At 43.5% G+C, this 13,694-nt stretch overlaps 18 non-coding genes across 18 annotated transcripts; all 18 read left to right on the top strand.

Annotated features, from left to right (window-relative positions):
- The first annotated feature begins 1,636 nt into the window (after window positions 1–1,636).
- On the top strand, window positions 1,637–1,710 carry trnan-guu (transfer RNA asparagine (anticodon GUU)). The gene has a single exon. It is a non-coding gene; the product is annotated as a tRNA-Asn (tRNA).
- Window positions 1,711–2,033: 323 nt separating this feature from the next.
- trnan-guu (transfer RNA asparagine (anticodon GUU)) lies at window positions 2,034–2,107 on the top strand. The gene has a single exon. It is a non-coding gene; the product is annotated as a tRNA-Asn (tRNA).
- A 723-nt stretch (window positions 2,108–2,830) lies between these two features.
- Window positions 2,831–2,904, top strand: trnan-guu (transfer RNA asparagine (anticodon GUU)). The gene has a single exon. It is a non-coding gene; the product is annotated as a tRNA-Asn (tRNA).
- Window positions 2,905–4,021: 1,117 nt separating this feature from the next.
- trnan-guu (transfer RNA asparagine (anticodon GUU)) lies at window positions 4,022–4,095 on the top strand. The gene has a single exon. It is a non-coding gene; the product is annotated as a tRNA-Asn (tRNA).
- Window positions 4,096–4,423: 328 nt separating this feature from the next.
- On the top strand, window positions 4,424–4,497 carry trnan-guu (transfer RNA asparagine (anticodon GUU)). Its single transcript has one exon. It is a non-coding gene; the product is annotated as a tRNA-Asn (tRNA).
- A 325-nt stretch (window positions 4,498–4,822) lies between these two features.
- Window positions 4,823–4,896, top strand: trnan-guu (transfer RNA asparagine (anticodon GUU)). The gene has a single exon. It is a non-coding gene; the product is annotated as a tRNA-Asn (tRNA).
- Window positions 4,897–5,621: 725 nt separating this feature from the next.
- On the top strand, window positions 5,622–5,695 carry trnan-guu (transfer RNA asparagine (anticodon GUU)). The gene has a single exon. It is a non-coding gene; the product is annotated as a tRNA-Asn (tRNA).
- A 1,124-nt stretch (window positions 5,696–6,819) lies between these two features.
- Window positions 6,820–6,893, top strand: trnan-guu (transfer RNA asparagine (anticodon GUU)). Its single transcript has one exon. It is a non-coding gene; the product is annotated as a tRNA-Asn (tRNA).
- A 1,124-nt stretch (window positions 6,894–8,017) lies between these two features.
- On the top strand, window positions 8,018–8,091 carry trnan-guu (transfer RNA asparagine (anticodon GUU)). Its single transcript has one exon. It is a non-coding gene; the product is annotated as a tRNA-Asn (tRNA).
- A 323-nt stretch (window positions 8,092–8,414) lies between these two features.
- Window positions 8,415–8,488, top strand: trnan-guu (transfer RNA asparagine (anticodon GUU)). The gene has a single exon. It is a non-coding gene; the product is annotated as a tRNA-Asn (tRNA).
- Window positions 8,489–8,815: 327 nt separating this feature from the next.
- trnan-guu (transfer RNA asparagine (anticodon GUU)) lies at window positions 8,816–8,889 on the top strand. The gene has a single exon. It is a non-coding gene; the product is annotated as a tRNA-Asn (tRNA).
- Window positions 8,890–10,013: 1,124 nt separating this feature from the next.
- Window positions 10,014–10,087, top strand: trnan-guu (transfer RNA asparagine (anticodon GUU)). Its single transcript has one exon. It is a non-coding gene; the product is annotated as a tRNA-Asn (tRNA).
- A 323-nt stretch (window positions 10,088–10,410) lies between these two features.
- trnan-guu (transfer RNA asparagine (anticodon GUU)) lies at window positions 10,411–10,484 on the top strand. Its single transcript has one exon. It is a non-coding gene; the product is annotated as a tRNA-Asn (tRNA).
- A 328-nt stretch (window positions 10,485–10,812) lies between these two features.
- On the top strand, window positions 10,813–10,886 carry trnan-guu (transfer RNA asparagine (anticodon GUU)). The gene has a single exon. It is a non-coding gene; the product is annotated as a tRNA-Asn (tRNA).
- Window positions 10,887–11,209: 323 nt separating this feature from the next.
- On the top strand, window positions 11,210–11,283 carry trnan-guu (transfer RNA asparagine (anticodon GUU)). Its single transcript has one exon. It is a non-coding gene; the product is annotated as a tRNA-Asn (tRNA).
- Window positions 11,284–11,609: 326 nt separating this feature from the next.
- Window positions 11,610–11,683, top strand: trnan-guu (transfer RNA asparagine (anticodon GUU)). Its single transcript has one exon. It is a non-coding gene; the product is annotated as a tRNA-Asn (tRNA).
- A 1,119-nt stretch (window positions 11,684–12,802) lies between these two features.
- On the top strand, window positions 12,803–12,876 carry trnan-guu (transfer RNA asparagine (anticodon GUU)). Its single transcript has one exon. It is a non-coding gene; the product is annotated as a tRNA-Asn (tRNA).
- A 724-nt stretch (window positions 12,877–13,600) lies between these two features.
- trnan-guu (transfer RNA asparagine (anticodon GUU)) lies at window positions 13,601–13,674 on the top strand. Its single transcript has one exon. It is a non-coding gene; the product is annotated as a tRNA-Asn (tRNA).
- Window positions 13,675–13,694: the final 20 nt, after the last annotated feature.

Below are 13,694 nucleotides of genomic sequence, written 5' to 3' on the forward strand. Positions count from 1 at the left end.
AATGTGTTTTTAATTAAATATATATGAAAAAACAAAACTAGGAAATAAAAATAACTAGCTGCATGAGGTGATGAATGTCAAAGGTACTCAAAGATATTACTGTTTTATTGTAAAAGTCAGCAATGTTGTTGAACTGAACACTATCAACCTACAGGGACATCACAGGTTATCAGTAAGACAGAAGAATGACACATAAACAACTGTTTTATTGAACCTTTATCCCTGAATATGGCAACTAGCTTGTTCATTTACATTAAGTTAGGTTATAAAAGCACAAAGTTGTAATAAATTTTTAGCTAGCTTGCAAGCTGTCTAAAAAAAAAAATAACATCACTGGCATCATTTTACCTTATTATCTCAGCAGATTAAATTCCAAAGTAGAGAAGTTCAACAGTGCACTTACTGTGGCTGCTCTGCCAAAATGGAAAACCTTGATGCTGATTGGTTGTGAAATGATGGAGAATTCTGGAGACAGGCCATGGTAATTCTTTGTCAATTATAGAGAAAGATGGAAATGATGAGATATGATTTGACGACAGTATCATCCAATCATTATGATCAGCGTTAAGTGTTAGAATGTATGTAGGGTCAATCACCCCCCTGGATAACACGAGGCACTCCAATCACTCATCTTTCGGGAAGCACAAGACAACTCATCAAAGTAAGAAAATTACATGTATTTATTTTCTTTAATAGTCAATAAAATTATATTCTTCTGTCACAGTTATTTTATAATTTTATTGTCAAGTGTTACATTATGTCATACAGCAACATCAATCAGCATATTCTAAGTACTATATCGTATTGATGAATGAATTATTTAAGTAGAAAATCTTTACTGATATACATTTATAATTTGTTGACAACAAAAGCACGTAACAACAGTCGATGGAAACCAAAATACCACCCAGGGACGTTTTCTGCATCACGTAGCCAGCTCCCTTTGTAAATGAAAAACCAGGCTGGCAACACTCATGAAACCAGCAGCAGAATGACTGTGACAAATCATCACTTGCAGTATGTCCTTGTATACTGAAAAACAAAAAAACAAAAAACTTTCAATGTGAGATTTCGGTTGGACTACAGGATTTAAGAATGTGACGCCCCATCACCTTCTTATAGTCTGCATATGGTATCTTCGACTATTCCAAAAAGCAAGGCCTACATTACAAGCCTAACGTCTTGAAGTAGACAGCAATGCAAGTGGGTGGGGCTTGCTGACTGAGGCCAAACCCCTTCCACAGCTGTCTCTGTGGCGCAATGGGTTAGCGCGTTCAGCTGTTAACCGAAAGGTTAGTGGTTCAAGCCCACCCAGGGACGTTTTCTCCTGAAAAAACCAGCTCCCTTCATAAATGACAAATTAGTGTGCAGCTTCTCTCATGAAACCAGCAGGAAAAACAATGAAGACAAACCATCACTTGCAGTATGTCCTTAATGACAACTAAGTTTCAAAGTGAGAATTCAGTTAAAAAACAGGGGGTAAGAATATAAAGCCCCATCACTTTCTTTAGATCTGCCTATGGTCGCTTCCACTTTTCAAAAAAGCAAGGCCTACATCACCAGGCTGACATCTTGCAGTGGACAGCAAATGCAAGTGGGTGGGGCTTGCCGGTGGGGGCCCGCTTCTTCCACAGTTGTCTCTGTGGCGCAATCGGTTAGCGCGTTCGGCTGTTAACCGAAAGGTTGGTGGTTCAAGCCCACCCAGGGACGTTTTCTCCTGAAAAAACTGTTTCCTTCATGAATAAAAAAAGCAGTGTGCAGCTTCTCTCACGAAACCAGCAGAGAAAAAATTAAGACAAACCATCACTTGCAGTATGTCCTTGTATACTAAAAACAAATAGGTTTCAAAGTGAGTATTCAGTTCAAATACAGGGGTTAAGAATATAAAACCCCATCGCTTTCATTAGATCTGCCTATGGTCGCTTCCAATTTTCAAAGAAGTAAGGCCTACATCACCAGGCTGACATCTTGCAGTGGACAGCAAATGCAAGTGGGTGGGGCTTGCTGGTGGAGGCCCCGCCCATTCCACACCTGTCTCTGTGGCGCAATTGGTTAGCGCGTTCGGCTGTTAACCGAAAGGTTGGTGGTTCAAGCCCGCCCAGGGACGTTTTCTCCTGAAAAAACAGCTCCCTTCCTGAATAAAAAGACCGGGGTGCAGCTTCTCTCATGAAACCAGCAGAAAAATAATAAAGACAAACCATCACTTGCAGTATGTCCTTGTATACTAAAAACAAATAGGTTTCAAAGTGAGTATTTAGTTCAAATACAGGGGGTAAGAATATAAAGCCCCATCACTTTCATTAGATCTGCCTATGGTCGCTTCCACTTTTCAAAGAAGTAAGGCCTACATAACCAGGCTGACATCTTGAATTGGACAGCAAATGCAAGTGGGTGGGGCTTGCTGGTGGAGGCCCCGCCCATTCCACAACTGTCTCTGTGGTGCATTCGGTTAGCGTGTTCGGCTGTTAACCGAAAGGTTGGTGGTTCAAGCCCACCCAGGGACGTTTTCTCCTGAAAAAAACAAGCTCCCTTCATAAATGAAAAACCAGTGTGCAGCATCTGTCACAAAACCAGCAGAGAAAAAATTAAGACAAACCATCACTTCCTGTGTGTCCTTGTATACTAAAAACAAATAAGTTTCAAAGTGAGTATTCAGTTCAAATACAGGGGTTAAGAATATAAAGCCCCATCACTTTCTTTAGATCTGCCTATGGTCGCTTCCATTTTTAAAAAAAAAAACGGGGCTACATCACCAGGCTGACATCTTGAAATGGACAGCAAATGCAAGTGGGTGGGGCTTGCTGACTGAGGCCCCACCCCTTCCACAGCTGTCTCTGTGGCGCAATTGGTTAGCGCGTTCGGCTGTTAACCGAAAGGTTGGTGGTTCAAGCCCACCCAGGGACGTTTTCTGCTGAAAAAACAAGCTCCCTTCATGAATGAAAAACCAGTGTGCAGCGTCTCATGAAACCAGCAGAAAAACAATGAAGACAAACCATCACTTGCAGTATGTCCTTGTATACTGAAAAGAAATAGGTTTCAAAGGGAGTGTTTAGTTCAAATACAGGAGGTAAGAATATAAAGCCACATCACTTTCATTAGATCTGCCTATGGTCACTTCCACTTTTCAAAGAAGTAAGGCCTACATAACCAGGCTGACATCTTGAATTGGACAGCAAATGCAAGTGGGTGGGGCTTGCTCGTGGAGGCCCCGCCCATTCCACACCTGTGTCTGTGGCGCAATGGGTTAGCGCGTTCGGCTGTTAACCGAAAGGTTGGTGATTCAAGCCCACCCAGGGACGTTTTCTGCTGGGAAAAAACAGCTCCCTTCATTAATGAAAAACCACTGTGCACCTTCTCTCACGAAACCAGCAGAAAAACAATGAAGACAAACCATCACTTGCAGTATGTCCTTGTATACTGAAAACAAATAGGTTTCAAAGTGAGTATTCAGTTCAAATACAGGGGATAAGAATATAAAGCCCCATCACTTTCATTAGATCTGCCTATGGTCCCTTCCACTTTTCAAAGAAGTAAGGCCTACATAACCAGGCTGACATCTTGAATTGGACAGCAAATGCAAGTGGGTGGGGCTTGCTGGTGGAGGCCCCGCCCACTCCACAACTGTCTCTGTGGCGCAATCGGTTAGCGCGTTCGGCTGTTAACTGAAAGGTTGGTGGTTCAAGCCCACCCAGGGATGTTTTCTCCTGAAAAAAACAAGCTCCCTTCATAAATGAAAAACCAGTGTGCAGCATCTGTCACAAAACCAGCAGAGAAAAAATTAAGACAAACCATCACTTGCAGTATGTCCTTTTATACTAAAAACAAAGAGGTTTCAAAGTGAGTATTCAGTTCAAATACAGGGAGTAAGAATATAAAGCCCCATCACTTTCATTAGATCTGCCTATGGTCCCTTCCACTTTTCAAAGAAGTAAGGCCTACATAACCAGGCTGACATCTTGAATTGGACAGCAAATGCAAGTGGGTGGGGTTTGCTGGTGGAGGCCCCGCCCATTCCACAACTGTCTCTGTGGCGCATTCGGTTAGCGCGTTCGGCTGTTAACCGAAAGGTTGGTGGTTCAAGCCCACCCAGGGACGTTTTCTCCTGAAAAAAACAAGCTCTCTTCATAAATGAAAAACCAGTGTGCAGCATCTGTCACAAAACCAGCAGAGAAAAAATTAAGACAAACCATCACTTGCAGTATGTCCTTGTATACTAAAAACAAGTAGGTTTCAAAGTGAGTATTCAGTTCAAATACAGGGGGTAAGAATATAAAGCCCCATAACTTCCTTTAGATCTGCCTATGGTCGCTTCCATTTTTCAAAACAAAAAAATATGCCTATATCACCAGGCTGACATCTTGAAATGGACAGCAAATGCAAGTGGGTGGGGCTTGCTGACTGAGGCCCCACCCCTTCCACAGCTGTCTCTGTGGCGCAATCGGTTAGCGCGTTCGGCTGTTAACCGAAAGGTTGGTGGTTCAAGCCCACCCAGGGACGTTTTCTGCTGAATAAACAAGCTCCCTTCATGAATGAAAAACCAGTGTGCAGCTTCTCTCATGAAACCAGCAGAGTAAAAATTAAGACAAAACATCACTTGCAGTATGTCCTTGTATACTAAAAACAAATAGATTTCAAAGTGAGTATTCAGTTCAAATACAAGGAGTAAGAATATAAAGCCCCATCACTTCCTTTAGATCTGCCTATGATCGCTTCCATTTTCCAAAAAAAAAATAGGCCTACATCACCAGGCTGACATCTTGAAATGGACAGCAAATGCAAGTGGGTGGGGCTTGCTGGTGGAGGCCCCGCCCACTCCACAACTGTCTCTGTGGCGCAATCGGTTAGCGCGTTCGGCTGTTAACCGAAAGGTTGGTGGTTCAAGCCCACCCAGGGACGTTTTCTCCTGAAAAAAACAAGCTCCCTTCATAAATGAAAAACCAGTGTGCAGCATCTGTCACAAAACCAGCAGAGAAAAAATTAAGACAAACCATCACTTGCAGTATGTCCTTGTATACTAAAAACAAAGAGGTTTCAAAGTGAGTATTTAGTTAAAATACAGGGGGTAAGAATATAAAGCCCCATCACTTTAATTAGATCTGCCTATGGTCCCTTCCACTTTTCAAAGAAGTAAGGCCTACATAACCAAGCTGACATCTTGAATTGGACAGCAAATGCAAGTGGGTGGGGTTTGCTGGTGGAGGCCCCGCCCATTCCACAACTGTCTCTGTGGCTCATTCGGTTAGCGTGTTCGGCTGTTAACCGAAAGGTTGGTGGTTCAAGCCCACCCAGGGACGTTTTCTCCTGAAAAAAACAAGCTCCCTTCATAAATGAAAAACCAGTGTGCAGCATCTGTCACAAAACCAGCAGAGAAAAAATTAAGACAAACCATCACTTCCGGTGTGTCCTTGTATACTAAAAACAAATAAGTTTCAAAGTGAGTATTAAATTCAAATACAGGGGTTAAGAATATAAAACCCCATCACTTCCTTTAGATCTGCCTATGGTCGCTTCCATTTTTCAAAAAAAAAAATAGGGCTACATCACCAGGCTGACATCTTGAAATGGACAGCAAATGCAAGTGGGTGGGGCTTGCTGACTGAGGCCCCACCCCTTCCTCAGCTGTCTCTGTGGCGCAATCGGTTAGCGCGTTCGGCTGTTAACTGAAAGGTTGGTGGTTCAAGCCCACCCAGGGACGTTTTCTGCTGAAAAAACAAGCTTCCTTCATGAATGAAAAACCAGTGTGCAGCTTCTCTCACGAAACCAGCGGAGTAAAAATTAAGACAAACCATCACTTGCAGTATGTCCTTGTATACTAAAAACAAATAGGTTTCAAAGTGAGTATTCAGTTCAAATACAGGGAATAAGAATATAAAACCCCACCACTTTCATTAGATCTGCCTATGATCCCTTCCATTTTTCAAAAAAAAAATAGGCCTACATCACCAGGCTGACATCTTGAAATGGACAGCAAATGCAAGTGGGTGGGGCTTGCTGGTGGAGGCCCCGCCCATTCCACAACTGTCTCTGTGGCGCAATCGGTTAGCGCGTTCGGCTGTTAACCGAAAGGTTGGTGATTCAAGCCCACCCAGGGACGTTTTCTCCTGAAAAAAACAAGCTCCCTTCATAAATGAAAAACCAGCGTGCAGCATCTGTCACAAAACCAGCAGAGAAAAAATTAAGACAAACCATCACTTGCAGTATGTCCTTGTATACTAAAAACAAATAAGTTTCAAAGTGAGTATTTAGTTAAAATACAGGGGGTAAGAATATAAAGCCCCATCACTTTAATTAGATCTGCCTATGGTCCCTTCCACTTTTCAAAGAAGTAAGGCCTACATAACCAAGCTGACATCTTGAATTGGACAGCAAATGCAAGTGGGTGGGGTTTGCTGGTGGAGGCCCCGCCCATTCCACAACTGTTTCTGTGGCTCATTCGGTTAGCGTGTTCGGCTGTTAACCGAAAGGTTGGTGGTTCAAGCCCACCCAGGGACGTTTTCTCCTGAAAAAAACAAGCTCCCTTCATAAATGAAAAACCAGTGTGCAGCATCTGTCACAAAACCAGCAGAGAAAAAATTAAGACAAACCATCACTTCCGGTGTGTCCTTGTATACTAAAAACAAATAAGTTTCAAAGTGAGTATTAAATTCAAATACAGGGGTTAAGAATATAAAACCCCATCACTTCCTTTAGATCTGCCTATGGTCGCTTCCATTTTTCAAAAAAAAAAATAGGGCTACATCACCAGGCTGACATCTTGAAATGGACAGCAAATGCAAGTGGGTGGGGCTTGCTGACTGAGGCCCCACCCCTTCCTCAGCTGTCTCTGTGGCGCAATCGGTTAGCGCGTTCGGCTGTTAACTGAAAGGTTGGTGGTTCAAGCCCACCCAGGGACGTTTTCTGCTGAAAAAACAAGCTTCCTTCATGAATGAAAAACCAGTGTGCAGCTTCTCTCACGAAACCAGCGGAGTAAAAATTAAGACAAACCATCACTTGCAGTATGTCCTTGTATACTAAAAACAAATAGGTTTCAAAGTGAGTATTCAGTTCAAATACAGGGAATAAGAATATAAAACCCCACCACTTTCATTAGATCTGCCTATGATCCCTTCCATTTTTCAAAAAAAAAATAGGCCTACATCACCAGGCTGACATCTTGAAATGGACAGCAAATGCAAGTGGGTGGGGCTTGCTGGTGGAGGCCCCGCCCATTCCACAACTGTCTCTGTGGCGCAATCGGTTAGCGCGTTCGGCTGTTAACCGAAAGGTTGGTGATTCAAGCCCACCCAGGGACGTTTTCTCCTGAAAAAAACAAGCTCCCTTCATAAATGAAAAACCAGCGTGCAGCATCTGTCACAAAACCAGCAGAGAAAAAATTAAGACAAACCATCACTTGCAGTATGTCCTTGTATACTAAAAACAAATAAGTTTCAAAGTGAGTATTTAGTTAAAATACAGGGGGTAAGAATATAAAGCCCCATCACTTTAATTAGATCTGCCTATGGTCCCTTCCACTTTTCAAAGAAGTAAGGCCTACATAACCAAGCTGACATCTTGAATTGGACAGCAAATGCAAGTGGGTGGGGTTTGCTGGTGGAGGCCCCGCCCATTCCACAACTGTTTCTGTGGCTCATTCGGTTAGCGTGTTCGGCTGTTAACCGAAAGGTTGGTGGTTCAAGCCCACCCAGGGACGTTTTCTCCTGAAAAAAACAAGCTCCCTTCATAAATGAAAAACCAGTGTGCAGCATCTGTCACAAAACCAGCAGAGAAAAAATTAAGACAAACCATCACTTCCGGTGTGTCCTTGGATACTAAAAACAAATAAGTTTCAAAGTGAGTATTCAGTTCAAATACAGGGGTTAAGAATATAAAACCCCATCACTTCCTTTAGATCTGCCTATGGTCGCTTCCATTTTTCAAAAAAAAAAATAGGGCTACATCACCAGGCTGACATCTTGAAATGGACAGCAAATGCAAGTGGGTGGGGCTTGCTGACTGAGGCCCCACCCCTTCCTCAGCTGTCTCTGTGGCGCAATCGGTTAGCGCGTTCGGCTGTTAACCGAAAGGTTGGTGGTTCAAGCCCACCCAGGGACGTTTTCTGCTGAAAAAACAAGCTCCCTTCATGAATGAAAAACCAGTGTGCAGCTTCTCTCACGAAACCAGCAGAGTAAAAATTAAGACAAACCATCACTTGCAGTATGTCCTTGTATACTAAAAACAAATAGGTTTCAAAGTGAGTATTCAGTTCAAATACAGGGGGTAAGAATATAAAGCCCCATCACTTTCATTAGATCTGCCTATGGTCCCTTCCACTTTTCAAAGAAGTAAGGCCTACATAACCAGGCTGACATCTTGAATTGGACAGCAAATGCAAGTGGGTGGGGTTTGCTGGTGGAGGCCCCGCCCATTCCACAACTGTCTCTGTGGCGCATTCGGTTAGCGCGTTCGGCTGTTAACCGAAAGGTTGGTGGTTCAAGCCCACCCAGGGACGTTTTCTCCTGAAAAAAACAAGCTCTCTTCATAAATGAAAAACCAGTGTGCAGCATCTGTCACAAAACCAGCAGAGAAAAAATTAAGACAAACCATCACTTCCGGTGTGTCCTTGTATACTAAAAACAAATAAGTTTCAAAGTGAGTATTAAATTCAAATACAGGGGTTAAGAATATAAAACCCCATCACTTCCTTTAGATCTGCCTATGGTCGCTTCCATTTTTCAAAAAAAAAAATAGGGCTACATCACCAGGCTGACATCTTGAAATGGACAGCAAATGCAAGTGGGTGGGGCTTGCTGACTGAGGCCCCACCCCTTCCTCAGCTGTCTCTGTGGCGCAATCGGTTAGCGCGTTCGGCTGTTAACTGAAAGGTTGGTGGTTCAAGCCCACCCAGGGACGTTTTCTGCTGAAAAAACAAGCTTCCTTCATGAATGAAAAACCAGTGTGCAGCTTCTCTCACGAAACCAGCAGAGTAAAAATTAAGACAAACCATCACTTGCAGTATGTCCTTGTATACTAAAAACAAATAGGTTTCAAAGTGAGTATTCAGTTCAAATACAGGGAATAAGAATATAAAACCCCACCACTTTCATTAGATCTGCCTATGATCCCTTCCATTTTTCAAAAAAAAAATAGGCCTACATCACCAGGCTGACATCTTGAAATGGACAGCAAATGCAAGTGGGTGGGGCTTGCTGGTGGAGGCCCCGCCCATTCCACAACTGTCTCTGTGGCGCAATCGGTTAGCGCGTTCGGCTGTTAACCGAAAGGTTGGTGATTCAAGCCCACCCAGGGACGTTTTCTCCTGAAAAAAACAAGCTCCCTTCATAAATGAAAAACCAGCGTGCAGCATCTGTCACAAAACCAGCAGAGAAAAAATTAAGACAAACCATCACTTGCAGTATGTCCTTGTATACTAAAAACAAATAAGTTTCAAAGTGAGTATTTAGTTAAAATACAGGGGGTAAGAATATAAAGCCCCATCACTTTAATTAGATCTGCCTATGGTCCCTTCCACTTTTCAAAGAAGTAAGGCCTACATAACCAAGCTGACATCTTGAATTGGACAGCAAATGCAAGTGGGTGGGGTTTGCTGGTGGAGGCCCCGCCCATTCCACAACTGTTTCTGTGGCTCATTCGGTTAGCGTGTTCGGCTGTTAACCGAAAGGTTGGTGGTTCAAGCCCACCCAGGGACGTTTTCTCCTGAAAAAAACAAGCTCCCTTCATAAATGAAAAACCAGTGTGCAGCATCTGTCACAAAACCAGCAGAGAAAAAATTAAGACAAACCATCACTTCCGGTGTGTCCTTGGATACTAAAAACAAATAAGTTTCAAAGTGAGTATTCAGTTCAAATACAGGGGTTAAGAATATAAAACCCCATCACTTCCTTTAGATCTGCCTATGGTCGCTTCCATTTTTCAAAAAAAAAAATAGGGCTACATCACCAGGCTGACATCTTGAAATGGACAGCAAATGCAAGTGGGTGGGGCTTGCTGACTGAGGCCCCACCCCTTCCTCAGCTGTCTCTGTGGCGCAATCGGTTAGCGCGTTCGGCTGTTAACCGAAAGGTTGGTGGTTCAAGCCCACCCAGGGACGTTTTCTGCTGAAAAAACAAGCTCCCTTCATGAATGAAAAACCAGTGTGCAGCTTCTCTCACGAAACCAGCAGAGTAAAAATTAAGACAAACCATCACTTGCAGTATGTCCTTGTATACTAAAAACAAATAGGTTTCAAAGTGAGTATTCAGTTCAAATACAGGGGGTAAGAATATAAAGCCCCATCACTTTCATTAGATCTGCCTATGGTCCCTTCCACTTTTCAAAGAAGTAAGGCCTACATAACCAGGCTGACATCTTGAATTGGACAGCAAATGCAAGTGGGTGGGGTTTGCTGGTGGAGGCCCCGCCCATTCCACAACTGTCTCTGTGGCGCATTCGGTTAGCGCGTTCGGCTGTTAACCGAAAGGTTGGTGGTTCAAGCCCACCCAGGGACGTTTTCTCCTGAAAAAAACAAGCTCTCTTCATAAATGAAAAACCAGTGTGCAGCATCTGTCACAAAACCAGCAGAGAAAAAATTAAGACAAACCATCACTTGCAGTATGTCCTTGTATACTAAAAACAAGTAGATTTCAAAGTGAGTATTCAGTTCAAATACAGGGGGTAAGAATATAAAGCCCCATAACTTCCTTTAGATCTGCCTATGGTCGCTTCCATTTTTCAAAACAAAAAAATATGCCTATATCACCAGGCTGACATCTTGAAATGGACAGCAAATGCAAGTGGGTGGGGCTTGCTGACTGAGGCCCCACCCCTTCCACAGCTGTCTCTGTGGCGCAATCGGTTAGCGCGTTCGGCTGTTAACCGAAAGGTTGGTGGTTCAAGCCCACCCAGGGACGTTTTCTGCTGAATAAACAAGCTCCCTTCATGAATGAAAAACCAGTGTGCAGCTTCTCTCATGAAACCAGCAGAGTAAAAATTAAGACAAAACATCACTTGCAGTATGTCCTTGTATACTAAAAACAAATAGATTTCAAAGTGAGTATTCAGTTCAAATACAAGGAGTAAGAATATAAAGCCCCATCACTTCCTTTAGATCTGCCTATGATCGCTTCCACTTTTCAAAGAAGTAAGGCCTACATCACCAGGCTGACATCTTGAATTGGACAGCAAATGCAAGTGGGTGGGGTTTGCTGGTGGAGGCCCCGCCCATTCCAAAACTGTCTCTGTGGCGCAATCGGTTAGCGCGTTCGGCTGTTAACCGAAAGGTTGGTGGTTCAAGCCCACCCAGGGACGTTTTCTGCTGAATAAACAAGCTCCCTTCATGAATGAAAAACCAGTGTGCAGCTTCTCTCATGAAACCAGCAGAGTAAAAATTAAGACAAACCATCACTTGCAGTATGTCCTTGTATACTAAAAACAAATAGATTTCAAAGTGAGTATTCAGTTCAAATACAGAGAGTAAGAATATAAAGCCCCATCACTTCCTTTAGATCTGCCTATGATCGCTTCCATTTTTCAAAAAAAAAAATAGGTCTACATCACCAGGCTGACATCTTGAAATGGACAGCAAATGCAAGTGGGTGGGGCTTGCTGGTGGAGGCCCCGCCCACTCCACAACTGTCTCTGTGGCGCAATCGGTTAGCGCGTTCGGCTGTTAACCGAAAGGTTGGTGGTTCAAGCCCACCCAGGGACGTTTTCTCCTGAAAAAAACAAGCTCCCTTCATAAATGAAAAACCAGTGTGCAGCATCTGTCACAAAACCAGCAGAGAAAAAATTAAGACAAACCATCACTTGCAGTATGTCCTTGTATACTAAAAACAAAGAGGTTTCAAAGTGAGTATTTAGTTAAAATACAGGGGATAAGAATATAAAGCCCCATCACTTTCATTAGATCTGCCTATGGTCGCTTCCACTTTTCAAAGAAGTAAGGCCTACATAACCAAGCTGACATCTTGAATTGGACAGCAAATGCAAGTGGGTGGGGTTTGCTGGTGGAGGCCCCGCCCATTCCACAACTGTCTCTGTGGCGCATTCGGTTAGCGTGTTCGGCTGTTAACCGAAAGGTTGGTGGTTCAAGCCCACCCAGGGACGTTTTCTCCTGAAAAAAACAAGCTCCCTTCATACATGAAAAACCAGTGTGCAGCATCTGTCACAAAACCAGCAGAGAAAAAATTAAGACACACCATCACTTCCGGTGTGTCCTTGTATACTAAAAACAAATAAGTTTCAAAGTGAGTATTCAATTCAAATACAGGGGTTAAGAATATAAAACCCCATCACTTCCTTTAGATCTGCCTATGGTCGCTTCCATTTTTCAAAAAAAAAAATAGGGCTACATCACCAGGCTGACATCTTGAAATGGACAGCAAATGCAAGTGGGTGGGGCTTGCTGACTGAGGCCCCACCCCTTCCTAGCTGTCTCTGTGGCGCAATCGGTTGGCGTTCGGCTGTTAACCGAAAGGTTGGTGGTTCAAGCCCACCCAGGGACGTTTTCTGCTGAAAAAACAGCTTCCTTCATGAATGGAAAAAGCAGTGTGCAGCTTCTCTCACGAAACCAGCAGAGAAAAAATTAAGACAAACCATCACTTGCAGTATGTCCTTGTATACTAAAAAGAAATAGGTTTCAAAGTGAGTATTCAGTTCAAATACAGGGGGTAAGACTATAAAGCCCCATCACTTTCATTACATCTGCCTATGGTCCCTTCCAATTTTCAAAGAAGTAAGGCCTACATAACCAGGCTGACATCTTGAATTGGACAGCAAATGCAAGTGGGTGGGGCTTGCTCGTGGAGGCCCCGCCCATTCAACAACTGTCTCTGTGGCGCAATCGGTTAGCGCGTTCGACTGTTAACCGAAAGGTTGGTGGTTCAAGCCCACCCAGGGACGTTTTCTGCTGGGAAAAAACAGCTGCCTTCATAAATGAAAAACCACTGTGCAGCTTCTCTTACGAAACCAGCAGAAAAACAATGAAGACAAACCATCACTTGCAGTATGTCCTTGTATACTGAAAACAAATAGGTTTCAAAGTGAGTATTGAGTTCAAATACAGGGGATGAGAATATAAAGCCCCATCACTTTCATTAGATCTGCCTATGGTCCCTTCCACTTTTCAAAGAAGTAAGGCCTACATAACCAGGCTGACATCTTGAATTGGACAGCAAATGCAAGTGGGTGGGGTTTGCTGGTGGAAGCCCCGCCAATTCCACAACTGTCTCTGTGGCGCATTGGGTTAGCGCGTTCGGCTGTTAACCGAAAGGTTGGTGGTTCAAGCCCACCCAGGGACGTTTTCTCCTGAAAAAAACAATCTCCCTTCATAAATGAAAAACCAGTGTGCAGCATCTGTCACAAAACCAGCAGAGAAAAAATTAAGACAAACCATCACTTCCGGTGTGTCCTTGTAGACTAAAAACAAATAAGTTTCAAAGTGAGTATTGAGTTCAAATACAGGGGTTAAGAATATAAAGCCCCATCACTTTCTTTAGATCTGCCTATGGTCGCTTCCATTTTTTCAAAAAAAAACGGGGCTACATCACCAGGCTGACATCTTGAAATGGACAGCAAATGCAAGTGGGTGGGGCTTGCTGACTGAGGCCCCACCCTTTCTACAGCTGTCTCTGTGGCGCAATTGGTTAGCGCGTTCGGCTGTTAACCGAAAGGTTGGTGGTTCAAGCCCACCCAGGGACGTTTTCTGCTGAAAAAACAAG

Source organism: Epinephelus lanceolatus, chromosome 22 (assembly GCF_041903045.1).
Source record: "Epinephelus lanceolatus isolate andai-2023 chromosome 22, ASM4190304v1, whole genome shotgun sequence".
Lineage (NCBI taxonomy): Eukaryota > Metazoa > Chordata > Actinopteri > Perciformes > Serranidae > Epinephelus > Epinephelus lanceolatus.